General features: G+C 49.0%; 1 protein-coding gene across 1 annotated transcript in view; it reads left to right on the top strand.

Moving 5' to 3' along the window:
- Window positions 1–13,294, top strand: part of adkb (adenosine kinase b) — a gene marked incomplete at its 3' end in the record, with an annotated part of 103,635 nt that overhangs the window by 46,470 nt on the left and 43,871 nt on the right. The gene's annotated exons all lie outside the window — the stretch shown is intronic.

Below are 13,294 nucleotides of genomic sequence, written 5' to 3'. Positions count from 1 at the left end.
AAATCGCTCCACATTCCAAGACTTTAAACAGTTCATTATCAACATAAATCAGCGTTAGAGCTTGGTCAGCACCCTCTCCCATGCTATACAGCACCTCGCTCCCACATGTACAGGCCTCCCCACAACGTCCCCACCACGTCACACTTTCGCTGGGGCCGCAGACTTCCCTCTTAATGGCGCTCAACTTTGGGAGTTTTTGTAATTAGCCCAATCAGTCCCATAAACAAACAAACAAAAAAACAAAATTTTGTGCCAAATAGCCGTTCGTTCTCTCCTCCCGGAGTTTGTGTGGTCTCGTTTAATTAAATTTTTTATCCAAGCCGCATTAGCAAACAGCACATCCGCTGCAGTTGGTTTTTGCCCACATCCGGCGGTCACGTGAGGGACAGAGAACAGAGAAGGGCCCGCTTGTTTTTATCGGCACTCGGAAACCTCGCCGCGCGTCCCTTCCCCAGGCCCTCTCTCTCTCTCTTCCCAAAACACTGGATCATCAACGTTATTAGAGTCCCATTCGCACTCCGGGAGTACTTAACCAGACACACCACCACAGCCATTTGCACTTAATACTGTGTGGCGTGTCTAGACCGCTGTTCAGTAGGGCCTCCTCTCTCCATTAACCTTGTCGAGAGCACTCAGATGTATTTACGCAATTTACAGCCAGATTGCAGACCCCCCCCCCCCCCCTCTCTGCAGCAGGGCCTGGCTTACCCTGCCATGTATTAATGTGCTTTGTTGATTTTCATTAAACGACTGTTCGGTGGTATGCATGTCTTGTTACACTCTAATCTGTAAATCAGATTACTGAACTGTGTTGTGTGTGTGCATTTTACTAAATGCTTGTGTGCATGTGCTGTGCAGGTCTGTGCCTGCTTGTGTGTGTGTGTGTGTGTGTGTGTGTGTGTGTGTGTGTGTGCATGTGTGCATGTGTGTGTGTGTGTGTATGTGTGTGTGTGTGTTAAAGAGGTGATTGATGATTCTTGGCAGAGGCTCTCAAGGTGCCTGCTACTATGTGGTGTGATTGGATGAAAACAGAATTATTAGAGCGCTCGCACAGCCAATCTGGCTCAGCTGGCAGCCCTAGCAGCAGCCCTAGTCCTAGTCTTAGTTCTAGTTCTAGCAGCAGTCCTAGTTCTGGTCCTAGTCCTAGTTCTAGTCCTAGCAGCAGCCCTTGTCCTAGTCCTAGTACTAGTTCTAGTTCTAGCAGCAGTCCTAGTCCTGGTCCTACTTCTAGTTCTCGCAGCAGCCCTAGTCCTGGTCCTAGTTCTAGTGCTAGCAGCAGCCCTGGTCCTAGTCCTTGTCCTAGTCTTAGCCCTAGCAGCAGCCCTAATCCTAGTTATAGCAGCAGCCCTAGTCCTAGTCCTAGCAGTAGCCCTAGTCTTAGCCCTAGCAGCAGCCCTAATCCTAGTTAAAGCAGCAGCCCTAGTCCTAGTCCTAGCAGTAGCCCTAGTCCTAGTTATAGCAGCCGCCCTGGACCTAGTCCTAGTCCTAGCATCAGCCCTGATCCTGGTCCTAGTCCTAGTCCTACAGTAGCATCAGCCCTGGTCCTAGCATCAGCCCTGGTCCTAGCCCTAGCCCTAGCCCCAGCCCCAGCCCCAGCCCTGGTTCCTAGCAGCAGCAGCAGGGCCGGTGGCAGGCTGGCAGGCGGGTGCAGAGCGGGGAAGAGGCAGCGCTGCCATTTCTCACAAAGAGAGAATGTTGAACCCCTGCCAGAATGTTCGGTGGCAGGCTGTTGCTAGGAAATCTGGGTCCTTAGGCAAATCACCGCACAAAGAGCAGCAACAAAAGCGAGCGGGGGAAGAAGCCGGCTAAACGGGAGGACGGTCGCGCCGCGGCGGCTCTTCCTGAATACCAACGCTGCCGCTGCCGTTGTTTGCGGCGGGTGTTTTTTTTCCCGGCGTGTGAACATCAGAAATGGAGGCCGACGCATTGTGTTGAAGGAGCTTCGGTAGAGAGATGACTGACTCTAATTGGAGGGGGTGATGTGTGTGTGTGTGTGTGTGTGTGTGTGTGTGTGTGTGCGTGCGTGCGAGCTGGCCCAGTTAGCCTCTCTTTCCCCTCCCTCCCTCCCTCCATCCATCCAGCCCCCTTCACCCCTCTGTGGACATTATCTCCCTCTCCCTCCCTCTTGCCCCCCCCCATACATATCTCTCTCACTCTCTCTCTCACTCTCTCTCTCTCTCTCTCTGCCTCCCTTGATCTCCTCTCTCCCATCCACGCCACACACAAGCACACACAAGCACACACACACACACACACACACACACACACACACAGTCCGCAGCATACCACTGGCTTGTTTGTCTCACCGCCGAGCTCTCTGCCCTGTAATTTGATCTCTGCTGCTTGATGCGTCTTCCAGCATTTCACTTTGAATTAACCTACAGCTCTCCTCAGCTCCGCCCCCCCTGCAGGAAACTTCCAGCGTTCTGGTCGCGCACGACAGCAAGGCAGGGGGGGGGTGTGGAGGGACAGGGACAGTAGCGAGACGAACGTGTGAAACCCCCCCGAAACCCCTCCCCCCACCTCGTTCATTGCCGGTCGCAGATGGTCGAGATAACCCAAGAATATGGACGTGACGCCCCTCCGCCAGGCCGTCTGATGCGGGGGGGGGGGCTCACCCAATGAGAGATTAGCTCCGCCACTGTTAGGTCGCAACACCCTTTCACATCACAGCCACGGGCGCCGTCCGTTCCCTTGCCCCCGAACCAGCCAACACCGCCCTGCCCCCCCTGGCGGCCAGCTAGCCACGCCCCGGCAAAATGTCTCCCCAACCTGTCCCGAGCCGCCCACACACACCACCGCCCCACCGCCTCGCCTCCAGAACTACCCGCCGGTGCTAGCGCGCCGTGCCGACTGCTGTAATTGGCTGTTGTGTCCCTGCCCTCACTGCAGGGGAAGGCTGTGCTGAGCTGGAGGAGAATATGCAAGGAGAGGAGAGGAGGGGAGGGGGGGAGGGGGGCGCAACACTAGCTGGCACCACAAGCGGCACGTCAGCCTGCTACGCCCCAGAGTGGCGCACACACACACACAGAGCTTGCCCCGCCCCGCCAGCCCCTGCAATTTGCAGCCAAAAAAACGAAGGGAGAGGCTCTCTCTCCGTACACACACACACACACACACACACACACACACACACCACTAACTGACACCTCATCAGCCAGCCAACGGGCTGATTAGCACAGAGGTGACTGCGGCTGCCTCTCTGTCCTCCCTGCTCACAGGACCACACTGTCCTCCCACTGACCTTGAGCCACTGAGCCTCTCCTGTCCTCTCCCCTCCTCTCCTGTCCTCTCATACCCTCCCCTCCTGTCTCCTCCTCTCCTGTCCTCTCCTCCCCTCCCATCACTTCCTCTCTCTCCCCTCCTTCTCCTTTCCTCTCCCTTCCTCTCCCCTCTCCCCCCCACCCGTCCCCTCCCCTCCTCTCTCCTCCTCTCCTCTCTGTGCTGCACCACTCCATGCGGCTCCTGTCCTTCCCCGTAGTCAGGGAGGGATCACGAGGCAAAGCGCTGGCGGAGGAGGGAGAGAGAGAAACAGGGGGAGAGGAGAGCTGGAGGAGAGAGAGAGAGAGAGGGGGATAGAAAGAGGGGCAAAGAGAGGGGGAGAGAGGGGGGGGGCGCGGGGAGAGAGAAGGGGGAATAGAGAGAGGAGGAGAGAGGAAGAGGGGGATGAGAGTGAGGAGGAGAGAGAGGAGGGGAGAGGGGGAAGAGAGAGGGGGGGAGAAGAGAGGGAGAAACTGGCAGGCTCCCCCTTTGTCTGCAGGCGATCGGTTACAGTCTTCGTTGCCGATGAAATTTAATCCCCACCGCATTTACATGCCAAGTTTGACTTCTGGCAAGCCTTATTAAATAGATTTGTAAATGCATTTCATCTTGATTAGAATCCATCCTCGAGGGATCAACATTTTTTCGCCTTGGCTGTTTTTGTTTTTTTAAGCGGGGGCCGATGTTAAATGTGAGAACCAACCCCCCTCCCCCCTCCCAGTGTTACCCCTGACAGATTTTCAGGGATGCGGTCTCGGGGACAAAGGAGGTCCTGCGCCAAGCCCCCAGTCCGTCAGCTGGGAGGCTCCATCGCGCATCTTCTCCCCGTTACTCCGACACCCCCGTCTTTTGTGCGGGAAAATAATGTCATTTCAAATCGCGCCTAATCAGATGGCATTTTATAATTGGCAACACGCCTCTGATGAAAATGACTCCGTAATTGTTCAATTACGAGCTTGCCGAATCTTTCTGTTCCCTTTATTTCTTTATTTTTCCTCTTGCTTGTACCAATTATAGGATTTCAATCCCAAGCAATCAAGTGATAAGGGCGAGATGCTCAGTGTTTTGCTCGTCATGATATCATTCTCCCGCGTGTTAAACAGGAGTCACCCGGGGTGAGGTTGGTCAGTCAGACGGGTCCGTGTAGAACTGCACCAGTCTAATTGAGCTGTAAAGCGCTGCCAGGAGTTCCGGCTGGTGATTGGTCCTCTGTGGTTCAGCGGAGAGAAGCCAGGCGAGGTTTGGGGCCCGCCCTGTGGGAGGAGTAACCAGAACCAGAACCTGTGCGAGAGGAGCTGGTCGGGGTTTGGCTTAACGGGGTCAGAGAGGCCAGTGAGTTCCTAGATCCAGTGGGTTTCCACTCGTCTGTGGGATTAAACTAGGGTTGTTGTTGCTGTATATTGTTACATTTATTTGTGTGATTACACATGTAGTATGAACACAGTAAGCTTTGGAACAACAAGATGTCCTGAGCTGGGGACTGTTTATATGGCAAGAACTTAAAAGCCATTCCATCTTTGGAAAGCACTCCATTCTCACTCAATGATGAATAGTCCTTTTAAAAAAATTGTTTTTACTGTATCTGTATATTTTACGGGAAGTTTTTATTGGGTAAACCAAAGCCGGTACAGGTCTGTAGTGTTATTTTGGGACTTGAGAGCATCAGAGCTTCCTAATTTGAAGAACATTACAAGGAGAAATAATTTACTTTAATCCATTGTATCTTGAGTAATTGCTTGGAGGGCTGGTTTTGGACCTTGGCAGTCTTCCCGTGGCGAGTCTGTATGACTCTAGCAGTGTGCTGTAACTCTCTCCTCTTACACCCACATTACCTTGTAAAAACAGGTTTTCTTTTTCAGCTGGGAAAGCACCGTGACCTTTCACCCCGCAGAACCGCGTGCATCTGCAGCGCTGGAAACGGTTTATTTTTTTGCTCTCTGAAAAGCTCCGAGGGGGATGAATAGTTCAGACTTCATAATGTTCTACCTTGCATCACCTCCCCTCCCATACACCGAAACATGAAAGGGACGCCTCCCTGTGTCTGACGGGGGAAGGCAAGACATATCCTCTCAGCTCTCACCAGTGACTGCGTAATATCACTGTGCGTTGTCACAAATGAGACACTTAATTGATTGATTGATTAATTGTCACAGGAGTTATTTGTCAAGTGACATTGGAACAGAAAATGAATAGTCTCAGTGTGGCCATAAAATGATTGTGACGGCCATGTGTTGATAGGCCCACCAGGGAGGTGGCAGATCGGCTTTGCCGGCTAAATAACACTGATTAAGATTCAGGTTAGGAGTCCACGGGCGCTTTATAGTAGCGTGCATCTCCTGGGCCCAGCTACCGATTAGAGTTAAAGGGGTAGTGTGCTATTTTGGACATTTAGCCCTATTTGTGGTCTGTCTACCCTGAACCTGAAACATAGAGATCATAATTTCACTGATCGTTCCAGTATTGAGCTAGCTGCAGTTTTTATGCAAGCTCTCACTGGGCTACAATGGAAGTCAATGGGGCATATGTAAATGCATTGAAAAACTATGATGAATATGCTTTTCTGAGATGGGAAGCACAAGGTGTAATCGGACCAGTCTCAGTATGGTGTCCTGTGAAATGTATCACAATCCAAATATTTTTAGGTGTTTGGCATGACTTGTACATAGTCCGCCATGGGAGCAGTGAAAACAAGCGCCAGAGGAGTGCTTATGTCCAAGCCATGCCAAACATTCGGATTGTGATACATTTCACAGCAGAGCATACTGAGAAAAGAAAGCATCTCAGAAAAGCACATTCATCATAGTTTTTCAACGCATTTACATATGCCCCATTGACTTCCATCGTAGCCCAGTGAGAGCCTGCAGAAAAACTGCAGCTTGTTCAATACTGGAACTTGATGGTCTCTATGTTTCAGGCCACAAATGGGGCTAAATATCCAAAATATCTTAAATAGGGCTAAATATCCTAAATAGCACACTACCCCTTTAAGTGTCAGACTTTATTATATCATCACGCCCTTGCACAAACTCATGATCTGAATAAATAGCTCAGGAATGGTATGCCGATACCGCAGACCGTTCTACTGTTGCTAGCTGCGAGCTAACACTGGGGTCAGTCCTGACAGTTGAAGCTCTTTTATGGCTGCTCTGGCCGCAGATGCCTGTCTCTGGGAGGCAGATGCTGGACACTGTTCTAGGAGATTGTTTCCTTCTGCAAGGTTTCTTTTTTTTCCGTCTGTGTTGTGGTAATTTGTTTATGGTCCGTAATAAGCCCGTGCATATCTGTTCCGTGCCAGGTTGGCTGCACGCCACTCGAATATGCCGCCCCCCCCCCTTTATAATAATTTGTTAATTCATTCATCAAAGGGTACTCTGAGAAAAGATTCTTGCGACAACACTTTCCAGTCTCCCTTGTCATGTGGGGTTCTGTTTTCAATGTCCGTTGCGAGGCTCGCACATGCAGTGGGGAGGTGGAGTTTTTTCTTCCTAGATAGTGTACTGACCTTATCTGTTGTTTCTCAAGTGTATATTCTAAGCAGCTTCTAGGGATTTATGGGGACTTAACCATTCGTACCCCTGCTTCTCTGGTGGAATAGTTGGACCTTTGACAAAGTGTCACATTTTCAGCAGTGCATTAAATCTCTTAACCCAGTTGGTTGTTTTCTCTTCTCCTCCCCCTCTGGACTGCCATGCTAACAAGCTGGCTGGGATTTATTTTTCATGTGTTGCATTGTTAGCGTCGACCGCCTTTTTTTTCCGGGGGATCAGAACTCCTGCGCCTGTGGCGAGCCTGGTTCCCTGGCCCCTGAGGGCAGAGCGGAGAGGCAGCCAGAGCAGCTGCACACCCAGCCCCTGGCCCCCGGCCCCTGCACAGCCCCCCAGCTCCACTGAGGTGGTCCCTGGCGATGGCCACTTTGATTAGCCAACCCATCTTTATTGGCCGGCTCGAATGTCATGCACCGTGTGCCCAGTTGTCTAATGTTGTTCCTGGCCAATGGGGCCTCTCCCTGCAATTACTGATAGGGGCCGCATGTTCCAATCCGGGGACAGCGCCAGGGCCAGAACACCAAAGTGCCAAATGATTGTCCTCTGTAAATAAAAAGCAGACATCTCCTTTTTGATGTTACTTGTGCGTGCCTCAGTTTCAAAAGCTGTGGAGCAATCCCCCATTTGAAAGCATTTTGTGTTCCAGCATAACAAGAGGGGAGCAATCAAAACAATAACTGTGGTTCCTTCTGACAAAGCCCTTGGCTCGCAACTGTCAGAAGAAGTAAGCTGACTCATCCACACAAGAAGGGCACGCATCCCTGGGAGCAAGGGGCAAAGAAAAAAAAAGCTCTGATGAATTTGCTCCCCTGTGTTCTCTCTCTCTCTCTCTCTCTCTCTCTCTCTCTCTCTCTCTCTCTCTCTCCCTCCCTCCCTCCCCTCGCTGCATAGGTTCATTACAGGACCAGTAGCCGGTTTAATACCATACATTTATTAACCTAATTAATAATTGTGTTTTCTGACACTGCATTCTCTTCCACTCTGGGTTTCTATGCAGCCGTCATCCGCAGGAAAATAATGGGCAGATTATTTCCCCCCCACCCCCCCAATTTTTTTTTTTTTTTAAAGATGCATCGCCAACTGAGGAATAACATGCCTTCCCCTCCTAATTGGTTTGTTTATCTTGAGCAACAGACTCCGGGTTTGTTTGGGCTCTGGCTGGCATCCACGCTCCGCGAGGCTCTGCGGCCTGATTACGCACCTTGGGAGCGGGGGCTGCTGGAGGGGGGGGGGGGGGGGGGGGCGCTGATGCTCCCCGCCACAGACAGACAGCGGCCTGTCACTCTCACTGTTTTACGTGACATAATTTGCCAAGACAGATTTGTTACAGCGAAAAATAAATTCAGGCTTTGAAATGGGATTGATTTTGGACAGGCCTTAAAAAGGAGGGGGGGTTGGGAAGGGGGGGTCCGAGGAGAGTCCAAGGAGAATCCTCCCCTCTGAAAGTTAGGTCTACATCCAAGCAAGCTGCCAATGTGAGACAGATTGCGGCTTAATGTATAATTGATATATGTTCTACTGTAGGCGTCAGCCCCCTAAGAGGTGTAGGCCTAGGAGCTATTTCTCCCCTCGCCAGGGCTAGCATCATTTAGAAGATGTCCACCCTCCTTACGCCGGCTTATCTTTTCAGCTCAGGAAGCGCGGCGAAAATGATTGTTTTGCTTTGAAGACGTTAAGTGTTAAAAAAGCGGTTTACAAAAAACGCTTCCTGTTCTAGCGCCCCCCGGTATTAGGACCCCTTGGCCCCGGGCCGATCCGTCTGGAGAGAGGAGCGTACATCCTGAGTTATCTGGCTTAGCTGTCGCACTCCCGACACAGAGCATTAATATGGGTTGTGAGAGACTCCACTGGCCGTCTGGAAACGACATAAAAGGATTAATGCTCTGCATATCCTCTGGAAAAAAATGCCCTTTTATTGAAGGGATTTGACACTGTCAAGGCTAATGATGACATTGAATGGATGAACGGAGCCAGAATCAGTAATGCTCCATCATCCTGTTTCATGGAGAGGTAAGAGGCGCTATCTGCACTCTGCCCGTTCAAACTATTGATTTTAGCCGAAGGTATTTCGTTTTTTGTGTTTTTATTTTTATTTTTTTACCTGTGCACCGACGAGGCCCTAAGGAGAGCTCCGCCCCCATAATTCAGAATCCCTGAACGGACGCCGCGCGCTCTCTCTCCTTCGTGGTCACGTCACGACATTTCACCCTCTGAGCAGCAGAGGTCAGAGGACAGGAAGCCCGGGGTGACTGCACACGGCCGGGGCTAGCACGCGAACGCTGGCATTAACGGGGCTTCCTCCGGTGACTTTGATGGTGACAGATCTGCATTCACCCCCCTCCGCCGGTCACGTTTTAAAGTGTTCCGGTGTGGCCTGTTCCTCACACACCCTTTGCGGTTCCCACTAACACAACAGAGGAAGAGGGGGAAAAAAATCAGTCCTGACATTTCTCTCTTTGGTTGGAACATAATTGTTGTGAAAAGAAGGTTTTCATTCAGGATTTTATCCACAGGAATCCTTTCTGTGGCGCTTGAAAAGTCTTGAGTCATGTTACCCCCAACCCCCCATCTCTCTCTTTCTCTCTGAGTCTCTCTTGGCCCTGGCTGCTGCTGCATGGGCAGGCTGGGAAGTAAACAGGATATGTCACCGCATGGGGTCTCCCAGCCTGCCATGCAGGGGGAATTTAAATCAAGCAAAAACCATTGTAATTCACTGGGGAGTGAGAGTCTCCTTGAACCCTTAACATGATTTGATTATAAAGAGGTTAAGGGGAGTTAAACAACTATAATAATAAATCTGTCACCCTTTTAATAAGATGTGCTATTTTGTATTGCGTATTATTACACGGGGGGATTTAGGGGAGGCCAGCGGGGTTCACCTGACAACGTTGGCTCGCTCCGTTGGGCTCCGTTGCTGTTGCTGTGTGTGTGTGTGTGTGTTCTTTCTAAAGCTGACAAGATAGTAACCTTATCAATCATGGCTGCCGCCTCCTCTCCCAAGGACTGGTGGTGCTGTGTGTTCCAGCAGCTCTCCTGGTCGGGTGTGTAGAGGGACCATTACGTCTCACTGATGCCTCCTTGGCTCTTAATGAGCTGATAACGCCTCAATTATGGAGCCAATCATGACTTCTGATTTACATGCCCAGGCCTCATTCTAACACACCCAGGAAATAGGATTTGCATGACTAGTACAGTGCCCGTCGTGGCCATTATGCGCATATAACTTAATATGTGATCACATATTAAATGCTCTAAATAAAATGAATTTATAGTAGGCTACTTGAAACAGTTCCCCGAGCTGGTTCTCTATGCTTACGTTGGTTGGCTGGCTTAGCTACACCTATGTCCGCTCTCACAAGAATCTATAGTCATGCAAGCTTAAATACTTCACCGCATCTCATGGGGAGAGCATTAACGACAACGGCAGCAAAGTTTTAGAGGACTGTTCGGTCCACACCAGACCACCTCCTTATTCAGTCTTGCACAATAGTCGCCAGGTCTTTGTATTATATTGTATATATTGTACATCATATTGTATATTGTGTATACAAGATCGACAAGATTCAGAGTTACTGTAGCAAATCACTTCCTCTTTTTTTGCTGGCATTTCTAAGGAAGCGTAGAAACGAGAGGTGGTTTGTAGACACAATCGATTGAAATGCAGCTAAACATTGTAGCCTGCCAGTCAGCGCTGTTTCCAGCTAACGTTAGTCGACTGGGAAATATAGTTTTGAAGTGTTGAAACGAGAGGTGGATTTGTAGATGCAATCTATTGAAATGAGTCAGTTCGCAATGGCTCATGTAGCTAATAATCGACTTAATCCACTTAAACAATGTCTTGGCTATCATCAGTGTGTTATTGTCCGATTCAGATTGTATTTTAAAATCATATAAACGTAGCATATAAACGTGATTCGGTCACTGGGGTTGGTGAGGTGTCCTATACACTCACTGATGTAGCTACATGCATCTGACTGAACGAATGAATGGCTTCTCGGTCTCTGGGGCTGCGAGGGTCTATAGACTGCTGTGTAATTGAGCAATCGTGTTTGATGGTTATTGCAATAGGCTATCATGTTCATCAAGCGTGGCTATGCCCGGTATCAAAAGTTCACAAAATTGTCGCAACTCTCGGTCTGAGGTCAATCAACCGGCATGATCAGCATCAGCATCTTTTTCATAACAAGCCTAACAATGTGCAGAGAAAATGAAATTGCGAGGCTGCTAAACATGAACATGTCGGGATCTTCGAGGGAATGTTACAAGTCTGCTGTACTAACGGTTGTTCCACTTGTCTTGTCGTGTTTGGGTGTGCCTCGAATCAAATAAGTATATCATGCGTTGGTAGCCTCCCACCGCCCACTGCAGCTGGAGCAAACTGACTAGGCTAGCTAGCCTACTGCTGTTTCTCTTGTTCTACTAGGCTACTCGCTTCAAAAATGGCTGAATGACTTGTGCAACAGCTGTTTCGTAAGCTGAATCCCAATCTGAGTGCACAAACCACCCTTGCGGCCCCTCGCACTTGCGGCCTGAGGCCTGAGCACTTAAATGACGTCAGCTGGAAGGGCCAGAGGGTGCAGGGCCTTGAATTAAATGGGACAGCACTTCCAGCTGCGCGCCAACGATTCCCAAACCAGTTTAGCTCAATGCCCCTCCCATTTTGTTTTCATTGGCTGCTGCGTCCCTCCAAGGCAGAGGCTGCTCTGACGCGCTCCTCAGCTCTCTGCTCGGCTCTGCAAATTGACCGACTGACGTCTGTTTTAATTTAATAATAATTTTAAAATTATGTTGGGTGGGATATGTTTGCAGCAAGTGGATTTCAAGATCAATGTTGTGTTATCGGCAAATGTCATAATTTATGTGTGATGCACTCGTATCATGACTCGGATGCACTCAAGCACTGTGTCACATGAGACGCGGTGGACTGTGGGTATTTTCTGCTCCTAAGTCCGCGAAATTGCGGACTTTCGGTAAGTGCGGTTAAAGTGCGCAAAATGGCGGCAGTGGTGCACTTCTGGACCTAGCGATTCCGTTTTGGGACTCCCCTGAGCCCTCGTGGACTTAGCGGGAACGCGAATGTAAGGCCACAAGGGCGCGAGTGCTCTGCACTTTAGCCTAAGTGCGCGATTTGGGATTCAGCTATAGTGAAGAAAATAGGGCCTATATTTTCCTGATAGGATTGATTTTTGACTTTTGAAATATCACCTAATTATTTCGATAAGACTGACTGGCTCAGAAGAAATGCAACTGCTTGACTGTCAATTGTGACTGGATGGCTGCCCCTGTAGGCAGTCAAATCAAAGGCTTGACATTTATTTGGAAACAGCAAGCTAGCATAACATGTTTGATGGTATTTAGTATTGATTACTGGTCAGTTGATATATGTTTGCCTATATTACCTAGCTTACAGCTAGACTTTTCCATGGCTCGACTTGCTACACTAGCTCACCACACGCCAGCAATGAACCTGGACAAGGCTATTGGAACACCCCTCCCCCTGTTACCTGTTCATATTCAAATTAACTGTATGGATGTCTTTCATAATAGATTGTGGGGGAGGGGGGTGCTACTAGCATTAGCAAGTTCTAGCCACAGCTTAATTGTAGCCACAGCTTAATTGTGCTGGGCGGTGACCGCTCCATTCCATTTCAATTTTTTGCCGGTCTGCCACAGGTGTTGGGCTGAATTCGATAGTTTGATTGATAGAGGCCAGTCCTGATTTCAATAACAACTAGCCATGAACGGAATGTACTGCATTTACTGTGCAACATCAACTGTCAAACTGATTATGCTGGCCAGCTATTTTTCCGCTCAACCTCCCTCCGTCCACTGCAGCTGGAGCAAACTAACCAGGCTACTGCTGTTTCTCTCGTTCTACTAGGCTACTCGCTTCAAAATTAATTAAATCTACAGTACACCAGCCCGATTTTAAGTGTTGACCTGGCAGTCTGCCCCAAATATTCTAGCCCAGCTGGATAGAGAAATTATCAATTAAAATGCAGACCAACTGTTTGACATATAATTGAATAGTTATAGAATAGGATTCTATGAATAGAATAGGATTTCTTAAGCAAAGATACAATAGCCTATGAGATCTGGGATAGTCTAGGACAAAACCATGAGTTTAGGAATAGGTACTGTATTAAGAAGATAGGCATTTTCATATACTGTAGATAGGATATCACCAATTATTTTATAAAGTGCACCGCTACAGACCTTGAGGGATAGGCTACTTGTACCATCGTTGTTACGATGTTACTTAATAAAAGTAATGAAATACTACTACTACTAATAATAATAATAATAATAATAATAATAATACAAATAACAGAAAATAATAATACATCTTTCCTTCGTAACGATTGAATCGAATTCTAAAGGTATTCCTCAAACTGTAGGACGGGGCGTTGAACCTGTGACCCTTATGTTGCAAGTCTGCTGCACTAATGATTGTGCCACTTGCGTAGCTGTGTTTGTGTGTGCCTTGA

The sequence above is a fragment of the Borostomias antarcticus genome (genome assembly GCF_949987555.1).
Source record: "Borostomias antarcticus genome assembly, chromosome: 22".
Taxonomy (NCBI): domain Eukaryota; kingdom Metazoa; phylum Chordata; class Actinopteri; order Stomiiformes; family Stomiidae; genus Borostomias; species Borostomias antarcticus.
Note: the sequence above shows the minus strand (reverse complement) of the source record. Positions and strands in the feature narration are given on the sequence as shown.